The following is a 12004-nucleotide window of genomic DNA, read 5'->3' on the forward strand; positions in this document are numbered from 1 at the left end:
TCTACTGGCTGTTGGAGAGAGGAACGAAACAATCCTAATAAGGGTGCGAAAACTTCTCCCTAATAGGCACGTTTTAAAACTGTGAGACTCATGGCAATACCTCCTAGGCAAGAATGAACAATGTCTGCTGGCAGTGGGTTTGGAATTTTACAAATGAAATAAGAGCTAGCCACTAGGCGATGTGCCAGTGAGGATGCTTGGCACTCAGAAGGGATCGATAGTGAGATCCCACATCGATTAGAGAGGTGAAGAAACATTTCTTGCAAGGGTCTGAAAACCTATCCATAGTAGATTCAGTTTAAAACCGTGAGGGAGATATCGAGACGTAACGAACGAAAGCAGACAATATCAACTAATGGTGGTCTTGGGTTGTAGCAAATGATTGGCTGGAATAGCTCAGTTGGTTAGAGCGTGTGGTTGTTAACCACAAGGTCGGAGGTTCAAGCCCTCCTTCTAGCGATGTGTGAATGAAGCATGTCCTATAATTGTGTTTGGTTCTTCTTCTCCACCCTGGTCTAAATTTTCAATCAACATCGATTTGTGATGGTCTCGTGTACGAGAACTAACTAAACAATCATGTTTTGACACTTTTAAAAAGCAGTGCTGAGTTCACAATTGATATTCCACCACGAAACCAGTTCCAATGTTTTGACACTTTTAAAAAGCAGTGCTGAGTTCACAATTGATATTCCACCACGAAACCAGTTCCATTTCTTAGCGTTGAAAATTTCGACACAATTCCATAACGATTGTTAGTAGATACTATCCACTTTGGCACGAGTTTTGCCTAACAATAAACATGGATGGATGGATGTCAGAAGTGGGATTTGAACCCACGCCCTCTTACGAGGACCAGAACTTGAGTCTGGCGCCTTAAACCACTCGGCCATCCTGACTACTAATTGTGCATTCCTGGATTGGTTTGGGAGGGGAATTTATCATTCCGTATATGGGTGTGTAAACGTCTCCCAAGTAGACGCGTTTAAAAACTGTGAGGCTGACGACGATACGTAACGGAATAAAATAGATAATATCTACTGGCTGTTGGAGAGAGGAACGAAACAATCCTAATAAGGATGCGAAAACCTCTCCCTAATAGGCGCGTTTTAAAACTGTGAGGCTCATTGATATACCTACTGGGCAAGGATGAACAATGTCTGCTGGTAGTGGGCTTGGACTTTTACAAATGAACACAGAGCTAATCACTAGGCGATGTGCCAGTGAGGACGCTTGGCACTCAAAAGGGATCGATAGTGAGATCCCACATCGATTAGAGAGGTGAAGAAACATTTCTTCCTAGGGTCTGAAAACTTATCCATAGTAGATTCGGTTTAAAACCGTGAGGGAGATACCGAGACGTAACGAACGAAAGCAGACAATATCAACTAAAGGTGGTCTTGGATTGTAGTAAATGATTGGTTGGAATAGCTCAGTTGGTTAGAGCGTGTGGCTGTTAACCACAAGGTCGGAGGTTCAAGCCCTCCTTCTAGCGATGTGTGAATGAAGCATGCCTTATAATTGTGTTTGGTGAGAATGAACATCGATTTGTGAATGAAGCATGCCTTATAATTGTGTTTGGTTCTTTTGCCTAACAATAAACATGGATGGATGTCAGAAGTGGGATTTGAACCCACGCCCTCTTACGAGGACCAGAACTTGAGTCTGGCGCCTTAGACCACTCGGCCATCCTGACCACTAATTGTGCATTCCTGGATTGGTTTGGGAGGGGAATTTATCATTCCGTATATGGGTGTGTAAACGTCTCCCAAGTAGACGCGTTTAAAAACTGTGAGGCTGACGACGATACGTAACGGAATAAAATAGATAATATCTACTGGCTGTTGGAGAGAGGAACGAAACAATCCTAATAAGGATGCGAAAACCTCTCCCTAATAGGCGCGTTTTAAAACTGTGAGGCTCATTGATATACCTACTGGGCAAGGATGAACAATGTCTGCTGGTAGTGGGCTTGGACTTTTACAAATGAACACAGAGCTAATCACTAGGCGATGTGCCAGTGAGGACGCTTGGCACTCAAAAGGGATCGATAGTGAGATCCCACATCGATTAGAGAGGTGAAGAAACATTTCTTGCAAGGGTCTGAAAACTTATCCATAGTAGATTCGGTTTAAAACCGTGAGGGAGATACCGAGACGTAACGAACGAAAGCAGACAATATCAACTAAAGGTGGTCTTGGATTGTAGTAAATGATTGGTTGGAATAGCTCAGTTGGTTAGAGCGTGTGGCTGTTAACCACAATGTCGGAGGTTCAAGCCCTCCTTCTAGCGATGTGTGAATGAAGCATGCCTTATAATTGTGTTTGGTGAGAATGAATATCGATTTGTGAATGAAGCATGCCTTATAATTGTGTTTGGTTCTTCTCCTCCCTGGTAGAAATTTTCAATCAACATCGATTTGTGATGGTCTCGTGTACGAGAACTAACTAAACAATCATGTTTTGACACTTTTAAAAAGTAGTGCTGAGTACACAATTGATATCCACCACGGAACCAGTTCAATTTCTTAGCATTGAAAATTTTGACACAATCCCATAACGGTTGTTAGTAGATATTATCAACTTTGGCACGAGTTTTGCCTAACAATAAACATGGATGGATGTCAGAAGTGGGATTTGAACCCACGCCCTCTTACGAGGACCAGAACTTGAGTCTGGCACCTTAGACCACTCGGCCATCCTGACCACTAATTTTGCATTCCTGGATTGGTTTGGGAGGGGAATTTATCATTCCGTATATGGGTGTGTAAACGTCTCCCAAGTAGACGCGTTTAAAAACTGTGAGGCTGACGACGATAGGTAACGGATTAAAATAGATAATATCTACTGGCTGTTGGAGAGAGGAACGAAACAATCCTAATAAGGGTGCGAAAATCTCTCCCTAATAGGCGCGTTTTAAAACTGTGAGGCCCATGGAAATACCTACTGGGCAAGAATGAACAATGTCTGGTAGTAGTGGGCTTGGACTTTTACAAATGAAATCAGAGCTAGTCACTAGGCGATGTGCCAGTGAGGACGCTTGGCACTCAGAAGGGGTTGATAGTAAGATCCCACATCGATTAGAGAGGTGAAGAAACATTTCTTGCATGGGTCTGAAAACCTATCCATAGTAGATTCGGTTTAAAACCGTGAGGGAGATATCGAGACGTAACGAACGAAAGCAGAAAATATCAACTAACGGTGGTCTTGGTTTAAAGCAAATGATTGGTTGGAATAGCTCAGTTGGTTATAGCGTGTGGCTGTTAACCACAAGGTCGGAGGTTCAAGCCCTCCTTCTAGCGATGTGTGAGCCTTATAATTGTGTTTTGTGCTTCTCCTCCCTGGTAGAAATTTTCAATGAACATCGATTTGTGATGGGTCTTGTGTACGAGAACTAACTAAACAATCATGTTTTGACACTTCTTTTAAAAAGCAGTGTTGAGGTTCAATTGATATCCACCATGGCACGAGTTTTGCTGGATGTCAAAAGCAGGATTTGAACCCACGCCCTCTTACGAGGACCAGAACTTGAGTCTGGCGCCTTAGACCATCTTGACTACTAATTTTTCATTCCTTGATTGTTTTGGGAGGGGAATTTATCATTCCGTATACGGGTGTGTAAACGTCTCCCAAGTAGACGCATTTTAAAATTGTGAGGCTAACGACGATACGTAACGGATTAAAATAGATAATATCTACTGGCTGTTGGAGAGAGGAACGAAACAATCCTAATAAGGGTGCGAAAACTTCTCCCTAATAGGCACGTTTTAAAACTGTGAGACTCATGGCAATACCTCCTAGGCAAGAATGAACAATGTCTGCTGGCAGTGGGTTTGGAATTTTACAAATGAAATAAGAGCTAGCCACTAGGCGATGTGCCAGTGAGGATGCTTGGCACTCAGAAGGGATCGATAGTGAGATCCCACATCGATTAGAGAGGTGAAGAAACATTTCTTGCAAGGGTCTGAAAACCTATCCATAGTAGATTCAGTTTAAAACCGTGAGGGAGATACCGAGACGTAACGAACGAAAGCAGACAATATCAACTAATGGTGGTCTTGGGTTGTAGCAAATGATTGGCTGGAATAGCTCAGTTGGTTAGAGCGTGTGGCTGTTAACCACAAGGTCGGAGGTTCAAGCCCTCCTTCTAGCGATGTGTGAATGAAGCATGTCCTATAATTGTGTTTGGTTCTTCTTCTCCACCCTGGTTTAAATTTTCAATCAACATCGATTTGTGATGGTCTCGTGTACGAGAACTAACTAAACAATCATGTTTTGACACTTTTAAAAAGCAGTGCTGAGTTCACAATTGATATTCCACCACGAAACCAGTTCCATTTCTTAGCGTTGAAAATTTCGACACAATTCCATAACGATTGTTAGTAGATACTATCCACTTTGGCACGAGTTTTGCCTAACAATAAACATGGATGGATGGATGTCAGAAGTGGGATTTGAACCCACGCCCTCTTACGAGGACCAGAACTTGAGTCTGGCGCCTTAAACCACTCGGCCATCCTGACTACTAATTGTGCATTCCTGGATTGGTTTGGGAGGGGAATTTATCATTCCGTATATGGGTGTGTAAACGTCTCCCAAGTAGACGCGTTTAAAAACTGTGAGGCTGACGACGATACGTAACGGAATAAAATAGATAATATCTACTGGCTGTTGGAGAGAGGAACGAAACAATCCTAATAAGGATGCGAAAACCTCTCCCTAATAGGCGCGTTTTAAAACTGTGAGGCTCATTGATATACCTACTGGGCAAGGATGAACAATGTCTGCTGGTAGTGGGCTTGGACTTTTACAAATGAACACAGAGCTAATCACTAGGCGATGTGCCAGTGAGGACGCTTGGCACTCAAAAGGGATCGATAGTGAGATCCCACATCGATTAGAGAGGTGAAGAAACATTTCTTCCTAGGGTCTGAAAACTTATCCATAGTAGATTCGGTTTAAAACCGTGAGGGAGATACCGAGACGTAACGAACGAAAGCAGACAATATCAACTAAAGGTGGTCTTGGATTGTAGTAAATGATTGGTTGGAATAGCTCAGTTGGTTAGAGTGTGTGGCTGTTAACCACAAGGTCGGAGGTTCAAGCCTTCCTTCTAGCGATGTGTGAATGAAGCATTGCCTTATAATTGTGTTTGGTGAGAATGAATATCGATTTGTGAATGAAGCATGCCTTATAATTGTGTTTGGTTCTTCTCCTCCCTGGTAGAAATTTTCAATCAACATCGATTTGTTGTGATGGTCTCGTGTACGAGAACTAACTAAACAATCATGTTTTGACACTTTTAAAAAGTAGTGCTGAGTACACAATTGATATCCACCACGGAACCAGTTCAATTTCTTAGCATTGAAAATTTTGACACAATCCCATAACGGTTGTTAGTAGATATTATCAACTTTGGCACGAGTTTTGCCTAACAATGAACATGGATGGATGTCAGAAGTGGGATTTGAACCCACGCCCTCTTACGAGGACCAGAACTTGAGTCTGGCACCTTAGACCACTCAGCCATCCTGACCACTAATTTTGCATTCCTGGATTGGTTTGGGAGGGGAATTTATCATTCCGTATATGGGTGTGTAAACGTCTCCCAAGTAGACGCGTTTAAAAACTGTGAGGCTGACGACGATAGGTAACGGATTAAAATAGATAATATCTACTGGCTGTTGGAGAGAGGAACGAAACAATCCTAATAAGGGTGCGAAAATCTCTCCCTAATAGGCGCGTTTTAAAACTGTGAGGCCCATGGAAATACCTACTGGGCAAGAATGAACAATGTCTGGTAGTAGTGGGCTTGGACTTTTACAAATGAAATCAGAGCTAGTCACTAGGCGATGTGCCAGTGAGGACGCTTGGCACTCAGAAGGGGTTGATAGTAAGATCCCACATCGATTAGAGAGGTGAAGAAACATTTCTTGCATGGGTCTGAAAACCTATCCATAGTAGATTCGGTTTAAAACCGTGAGGGAGATATCGAGACGTAACGAACGAAAGCAGAAAATATCAACTAACGGTGGTCTTGGATTAAAGCAAATGATTGGTTGGAATAGCTCAGTTGGTTATAGCGTGTGACTGTTAACCACAAGGTCGGAGGTTCAAGCCCTCCTTCTAGCGATGTGTGAATGAAGCATGCCTTATAATTGTGTTTTGTGCTTCTCCTCCCTGGTAGAAATTTTCAATGAACATCGATTTGTGATGGGTCTTGTGTACGAGAACTAACTAAACAATCATGTTTTGACACTTCTTTTAAAAAGCAGTGTTGAGGTTCAATTGATATCCACCATGGCACGAGTTTTGCTGGATGTCAAAAGCAGGATTTGAACCCACGCCCTCTTACGAGGACCAGAACTTGAGTCTGGCGCCTTAGACCATCTTGACTACTAATTTTTCATTCCTTGATTGTTTTGGGAGGGGAATTTATCATTCCGTATACGGGTGTGTAAACGTCTCCCAAGTAGACGCATTTTAAAATTGTGAGGCTGACGACGATACGTAACGGATTAAAATAGATAATATCTACTGGCTGTTGGAGAGAGGAACGAAACAATCCTAATAAGGGTGCGAAAACTTCTCCCTAATAGGCACGTTTTAAAACTGTGAGACTCATGGCAATACCTCCTAGGCAAGAATGAACAATGTCTGTTAGCAGTGGGCTTGGACTTTTACAAATGAAATCAGAGCTAGTTACTAGGCGATGTGCCAGTGAGGACTCTTGGCATTCAGAAGGAGTTGATAGTGAGATCCCAGATCGATTAGAGAGAACGACGATGCGTAACGGATTAAAGTAGATAATATCTATTGGTTGTTGGAGAGAGGAACGATGCGTAACGGATTAAAGTAGATAATATCTATTGGCTGTTGGAGAGAGGTACGAAACAATCCTAATAATGGTGCGAAAACCTCTCCCTAATAGGCGCGTTTTAAAATTGTGAGACTCATGGCAATACCTACTGAGCAAGAATGAACAATGTCTGCTAGCAGTGGGCTTGGACTTTTACAAATGAAATCAGAGCTAGTCACTAGGCGATGTGCTAGTGAGGTGCGAAGAGAGGAACGAAACAATCCTAATAATGGTGCGAAAACCTCTCCCTAATAGGCGCGTTTTAAAACTGTGAGACTCATGGCAATACCTACTGAGCAAGAATGAACAATGTCTGCTAGCAGTGGGCTTGGACTTTTACAAATGAAATCAGAGCTAGTCATTAGGCGATGTGCTAGTGAGGACTCTTGGCATTCAGAAGGAGTTGATAGTGAGATCCCAGATCGATTAGAGAGAACGACGATGCGTAACGTATTAAAGTAGATAATATCTATTGGCTGTTGGAGAGAGGTACTAAACAATCCTAATTATGGTGCGAAAACCTCTCCCTAATATGCACGTTTTAAAACTGTGAGACTCATGACAATACCCACTGGGCAAGAATTAACAATGTCTACTAGCAGTGGGCTTGGACTTTAGCAGTGGGCTTGGACTTTTACAAATGAAATCATAGCTAGTCACTATGCGATGTGCCAGCGAGGACTTTTGGCATTCAGAAGGTGTTGATAGTGAGATCCCAGATCGATTAGAGAGGTGAAGAAACATAGGCGATGTGCCAGTGAGGACTCTTGGCATTCAGAAGGGGTTGATAGTGAGATCCCAGATCCATTAGAGAGGTGAAGAAACATTTCTTGCAAGGGTCTAAAAACCTATCCATAGTAGATTCGGTTTAAAACTGTGAGGTTGATAACGAAGTTAAAATATCATCACTAGCCCAATAGGGTTAAGCCCAACCATTGGATGAGTGACTATATTTCTGTTAAGAAAATAATTGATTTTAGGAATAAATTTAGGAAAATGATTTAGGTATTTTAGGAAAATGTTGAGAAATTTTTGGAATAGATTTACTATATCTAGTACCCCTCCACCGACCCTAAATTTCCACATACTCAGAGTCTCTACTAAAGTTTCATGCTTATAACTCTTATATGAGTCATGGTTGTGTTTAAATACGAAATACTTAAATTTAGAAAAAATAAAAACAAATACAAAATAATTTAAAACAATGAAATGCAAATTCTAACTTAAACTAGAAATTTAAATGAGTCTACTCTATGCACGTGTCACAGTCTCTACTCGTGATACCGCCATCCTCCATACAAGTGCGCCTTGTCTTCACCTGGAAAATGATGTGGCACACGGCCTGAGTATTTCAAAGAATACTCAGTAAGTGGCCGCACTATAGGGGGCCATGCAAATGCAAACACATGCAATCATGATTTAAGGACATATCTCTAATCATCTTAAGGGGTGCCTCGACAAATTGGATGTGTAGTACTTCCCTACACACAATTCACACGTGTGAGTGTGAATCTTCAGGGCGCTCGCACACCTTTTGTCCCTCTGGTCAAGCTAATCTGTAGCGACGTCCAGAGGTCAGCGAAACTCCATAGTGTCATGCACCTCATGAACACCCTCATCTGTGTGCATTTGTGCTCGTGCACATTCGCACTCATCATCATACTGTGCGCATCCGCACTCATCATCTCTAAAGGAAGTAGCCCTATGCTTATGATTATACAATATGCATGAGGTCCCTCTAAATCCATCATAATGTCTCTTCTGACACAACCTTCTAGTCTCATCTCTTTGTTAATCTAGGTAATACATACTCATGGATATTTATATTAATATCATTTTCATGCTCTTAGAGTTGTGTCCTATGTCGATCTAATGACATGATGCAATATGGCACTCATCATCATATAACATGCTCAATATGGAAAACATCATCATATTAAGGTAAAACATCATGCAATCATCATACTCATCATATTAAGGTAAAACATCAAGCAATCATCATACTCATCATATTGCCATAAAGTGCATCAAGCATATCAAATACGTCATTCATCGAAATATATATATACTATGCACATCATCAAACATCATAACTCATACATTATCATACATTCGTACATCATCATATAATAGTATACGACATCATACATCGTCATAACTCATACATCATCACGTACTATCATATGACATCGTCCGACATAGTTCATACATCATCATAATTTATACAATTTTTAGCCTATCCTATAGTAAGTTCACTTACCTGATTAGCTTAGGCGGGTGTTATCAATTTATCCTTAATGAAAGTTCGATTTTGTCCTTTGTATTCAAGTCAACCTATATGAATCCATGATATCAATTTCCCGTTCAACTTTCTAACTCTTACAATGGTTCATGTGCTAGACTTCATGCGAGCATTAAAGACTTTGCATGAGTAAAGTCTTGGAACGGTTATAACATCCATCTATATAATATATATATATATATAACTCTATTTTTATTAAGATTTCATTTTCTAGTATTACCATCTTAAGAATTTGATGGAATTATTTGAAGTGACAGTATTTCGTGCTTTCTTGCCATTTGATATTTAATTTGACCTTTCATTTTCTATATGTACTCTCCTTATCTTTTAATATTTGTTGCCTTATGATATTTCTGATCTTTCATTTTTTTATTGCCGACTAATATTTATGATCTTTCATTTTCTTATTGATATTTAATCTGATCTTCCTGTTTTCTTTGTGTGTACATGTACCTCCCTTTATCTTTTAATTTGTGTTCAGAAATATTTTCTCTTACTTCCAAATCTTTCACATTTATTATTAGCCAATTTTTAATCAGTTCTTTACTCTTAATTTTTTTTTTTTTTTTGTTTTATTTTGTTGTTAATAGTATTATGTATTTTCCCTTTTTTTTCTTTTGATTTTGTTAGGCCTTTCTCCTGCCTATTTTTATTCTCTATATTCTAATGGATTCTTCTTCCCCAAATCTTTCATGTTTCTACATTTTTGTTTTCTTGTTTCAATTTTGGATTCTCTGTATTTTTCTTCCTTGTATTCTAACGGATCTTTCTTTCCGAATCTTTCCTGTTTCTTTATTATTATTATTTTTTTTATTCTTGATTTACATTCATAGATAGTATTAGTTTCTAATTTAATCATCATTTAGCTAATGATTTACCATAATTCATACAAAATTATTGACCTAAATAATTGTGAAGTCAAGATTTTAGATATAATTGGTTGTGATTTCCTAGAATGAAATTTAGGATAAACTAAAAGGAATGATTTAATGTGTACCATTACAACCACACCCCTCTTCACGTAAATCTACGCCTACCGGTGAAGGCCATTTTCATTTTCTACGGGTGAAGGCCATTTTCGTTTTTCTCAAATCTGACGTTTTTTTTCATTCTGTTTTTTTTTTTTTTCTTTTCCAAGAATAACAACATCTCTCTCATGGAAATTTACCATTTTTTTTTTGTTTTTTTAGAATTGTTTGACAATTGGAGGAGGTGTTGAGACAGTTGTGGAAGAAGTTTGGTTGTATTAGTGTTGAGATGGTATTATTTACGATTTTATTATTATTTATTTATTCTATTCTATTTTATTTTGTACCGTTGTTCGAACCCTACTTAGTTCATAAATCCCAAGCAATACAAAGTAGTAGTCTATAGAGTGTTTTGTAAATCTCTTCTCGATTGATCTTAATAAAGTGTGCGAGTGTTTCTTATAGAGAGTTGTGTTCAACAATCTGGTATCAGAGCCAAGTTAGTGTGGGTTATCTGATCGCTTGGAATTCTTAGTATGCTTTGTGGTTGCAACTCTGCCTGATCTTCCACATTAGAAACAATTTCTTTAGATTAGTAGTGAGTGAGTTTCTTTTGTGTCGTAAGTAGTCTGTTACTCTACAAGTCTTGTGTCGAAAGAGCTTGTTTAGTATTACTGGGGTATAGCCAACACGATGGGTGATTTCCAAATCATTGGAGGATAAAAAAACTCAACAACAACAACTACAACACGTGGGCAACATGCATGATGTTCTATTTACAAGGACATGATCTTTGGGAGATCGTTGGCGGGTGTGAAACTATGCCGCTAGAGGATGATTCTAACGGTGCCTTGCGCAAATGGAGAATCAAAGCAGGTAGACGACCACAATCGGAGAAGAGATGTTAGAGCATATTTGGGATGACAAGACACCAAAAGAAGTATGGGACACGTTTGTGATGTTGTTCTCAAAGAAGAACGATACGAGGCTACAACTTCTGGAGAATGAGTTGTTGTCAATTTCACAAAGTGACATGACGATTGCTCAGTACTTCCACAAGGTCAAGTCGATCTATCGGGAAATTACTGAACTGGACCCGAAGTCTGCCATTGTAGAATCTTGAATGAAGAGGATTATAATCCACGGATTGCGACCAGAATAGAGAAGCTTTATTATTGCTGTACAAGGATGATCCACTTAACCATCACTTGTAGAGTTTAAAAATTTGTTAGCCAGCCAAGAAGCCATAGCTAAACAAATAGGAGGCATCACATTGAAGGGTGAAGAAGAAGCACTCTACACAAGTGAAAATTTGAGCAATAATAGGTCGTCTACCAAACGTGGATACAATGGTGACAAAAGAAGAAGTCACCAAGGAACTGTACAACCAGGGAGAGCTTAGAAGAATGATAACAATAACTCTCATGGGAAGAGATTTGGTGGCATTCGCTACAATTGCTCGAAGAAGGGCCACATGTCTAGAGATTGTTGGTCTAAGAAAAAACCTATCGAAAGCAATGTGGCATCCTCCAACAGGGAGATGGAGGAGGAATGGGATGTAGAGGTATTGTATGCCATAGAAGAAGATGAGCTAGCACTCATGGCGATGATGGGAGACCATATCGATTATGAGAATGATTGGATCATTGATTCAGGATACCCAAACCACATGATTGACAATCAAAGTGGTGCAATGGAAGAGGGGTGTCCCTCAGAGAAGGAAGTATTACCAGGCCTTGAGCAAATTGAAGAAATTCTTCTGACAGGAGAGAAAACTGAAGAGATTCTTCCACAAAAGATGGTGGAACAAACGGTACACATTTGCTAAAGTGTTGATGTGCCTAAAGATTCAAGTGATGCTAGTGTTGGTGAACAAGAA

General features: G+C 39.9%; 12 non-coding genes across 12 annotated transcripts; 7 read left to right on the plus strand and 5 right to left on the minus strand.

Annotated features, from left to right (window-relative positions):
* Positions 1-385: 385 nt before the first annotated feature.
* Positions 386-459, plus strand: TRNAN-GUU. Its single transcript has one exon. It is a non-coding gene; the product is annotated as a tRNA-Asn (tRNA).
* Positions 460-812: 353 nt separating this feature from the next.
* Positions 813-896, minus strand: TRNAL-CAA. The gene has a single exon. It is a non-coding gene; the product is annotated as a tRNA-Leu (tRNA).
* A 522-nt stretch (positions 897-1418) lies between these two features.
* Positions 1419-1492, plus strand: TRNAN-GUU. Its single transcript has one exon. It is a non-coding gene; the product is annotated as a tRNA-Asn (tRNA).
* A 117-nt stretch (positions 1493-1609) lies between these two features.
* Positions 1610-1693, minus strand: TRNAL-CAA. Its single transcript has one exon. It is a non-coding gene; the product is annotated as a tRNA-Leu (tRNA).
* A 522-nt stretch (positions 1694-2215) lies between these two features.
* Positions 2216-2289, plus strand: TRNAN-GUU. Its single transcript has one exon. It is a non-coding gene; the product is annotated as a tRNA-Asn (tRNA).
* A 329-nt stretch (positions 2290-2618) lies between these two features.
* Positions 2619-2702, minus strand: TRNAL-CAA. Its single transcript has one exon. It is a non-coding gene; the product is annotated as a tRNA-Leu (tRNA).
* Positions 2703-3224: 522 nt separating this feature from the next.
* TRNAN-GUU lies at positions 3225-3298 on the plus strand. Its single transcript has one exon. It is a non-coding gene; the product is annotated as a tRNA-Asn (tRNA).
* A 777-nt stretch (positions 3299-4075) lies between these two features.
* Positions 4076-4149, plus strand: TRNAN-GUU. The gene has a single exon. It is a non-coding gene; the product is annotated as a tRNA-Asn (tRNA).
* A 286-nt stretch (positions 4150-4435) lies between these two features.
* TRNAL-CAA lies at positions 4436-4519 on the minus strand. Its single transcript has one exon. It is a non-coding gene; the product is annotated as a tRNA-Leu (tRNA).
* Positions 4520-5041: 522 nt separating this feature from the next.
* Positions 5042-5115, plus strand: TRNAN-GUU. The gene has a single exon. It is a non-coding gene; the product is annotated as a tRNA-Asn (tRNA).
* Positions 5116-5448: 333 nt separating this feature from the next.
* TRNAL-CAA lies at positions 5449-5532 on the minus strand. Its single transcript has one exon. It is a non-coding gene; the product is annotated as a tRNA-Leu (tRNA).
* A 522-nt stretch (positions 5533-6054) lies between these two features.
* Positions 6055-6128, plus strand: TRNAN-GUU. The gene has a single exon. It is a non-coding gene; the product is annotated as a tRNA-Asn (tRNA).
* The last annotated feature ends 5876 nt before the right edge of the window (positions 6129-12004 follow it).

The sequence above is a fragment of the Cucurbita moschata genome, unplaced genomic scaffold (assembly GCF_002738365.1).
Source record: "Cucurbita moschata cultivar Rifu unplaced genomic scaffold, Cmos_1.0 Cmo_Scf00010, whole genome shotgun sequence".
In the NCBI taxonomy this organism is placed as follows: domain Eukaryota; kingdom Viridiplantae; phylum Streptophyta; class Magnoliopsida; order Cucurbitales; family Cucurbitaceae; genus Cucurbita; species Cucurbita moschata.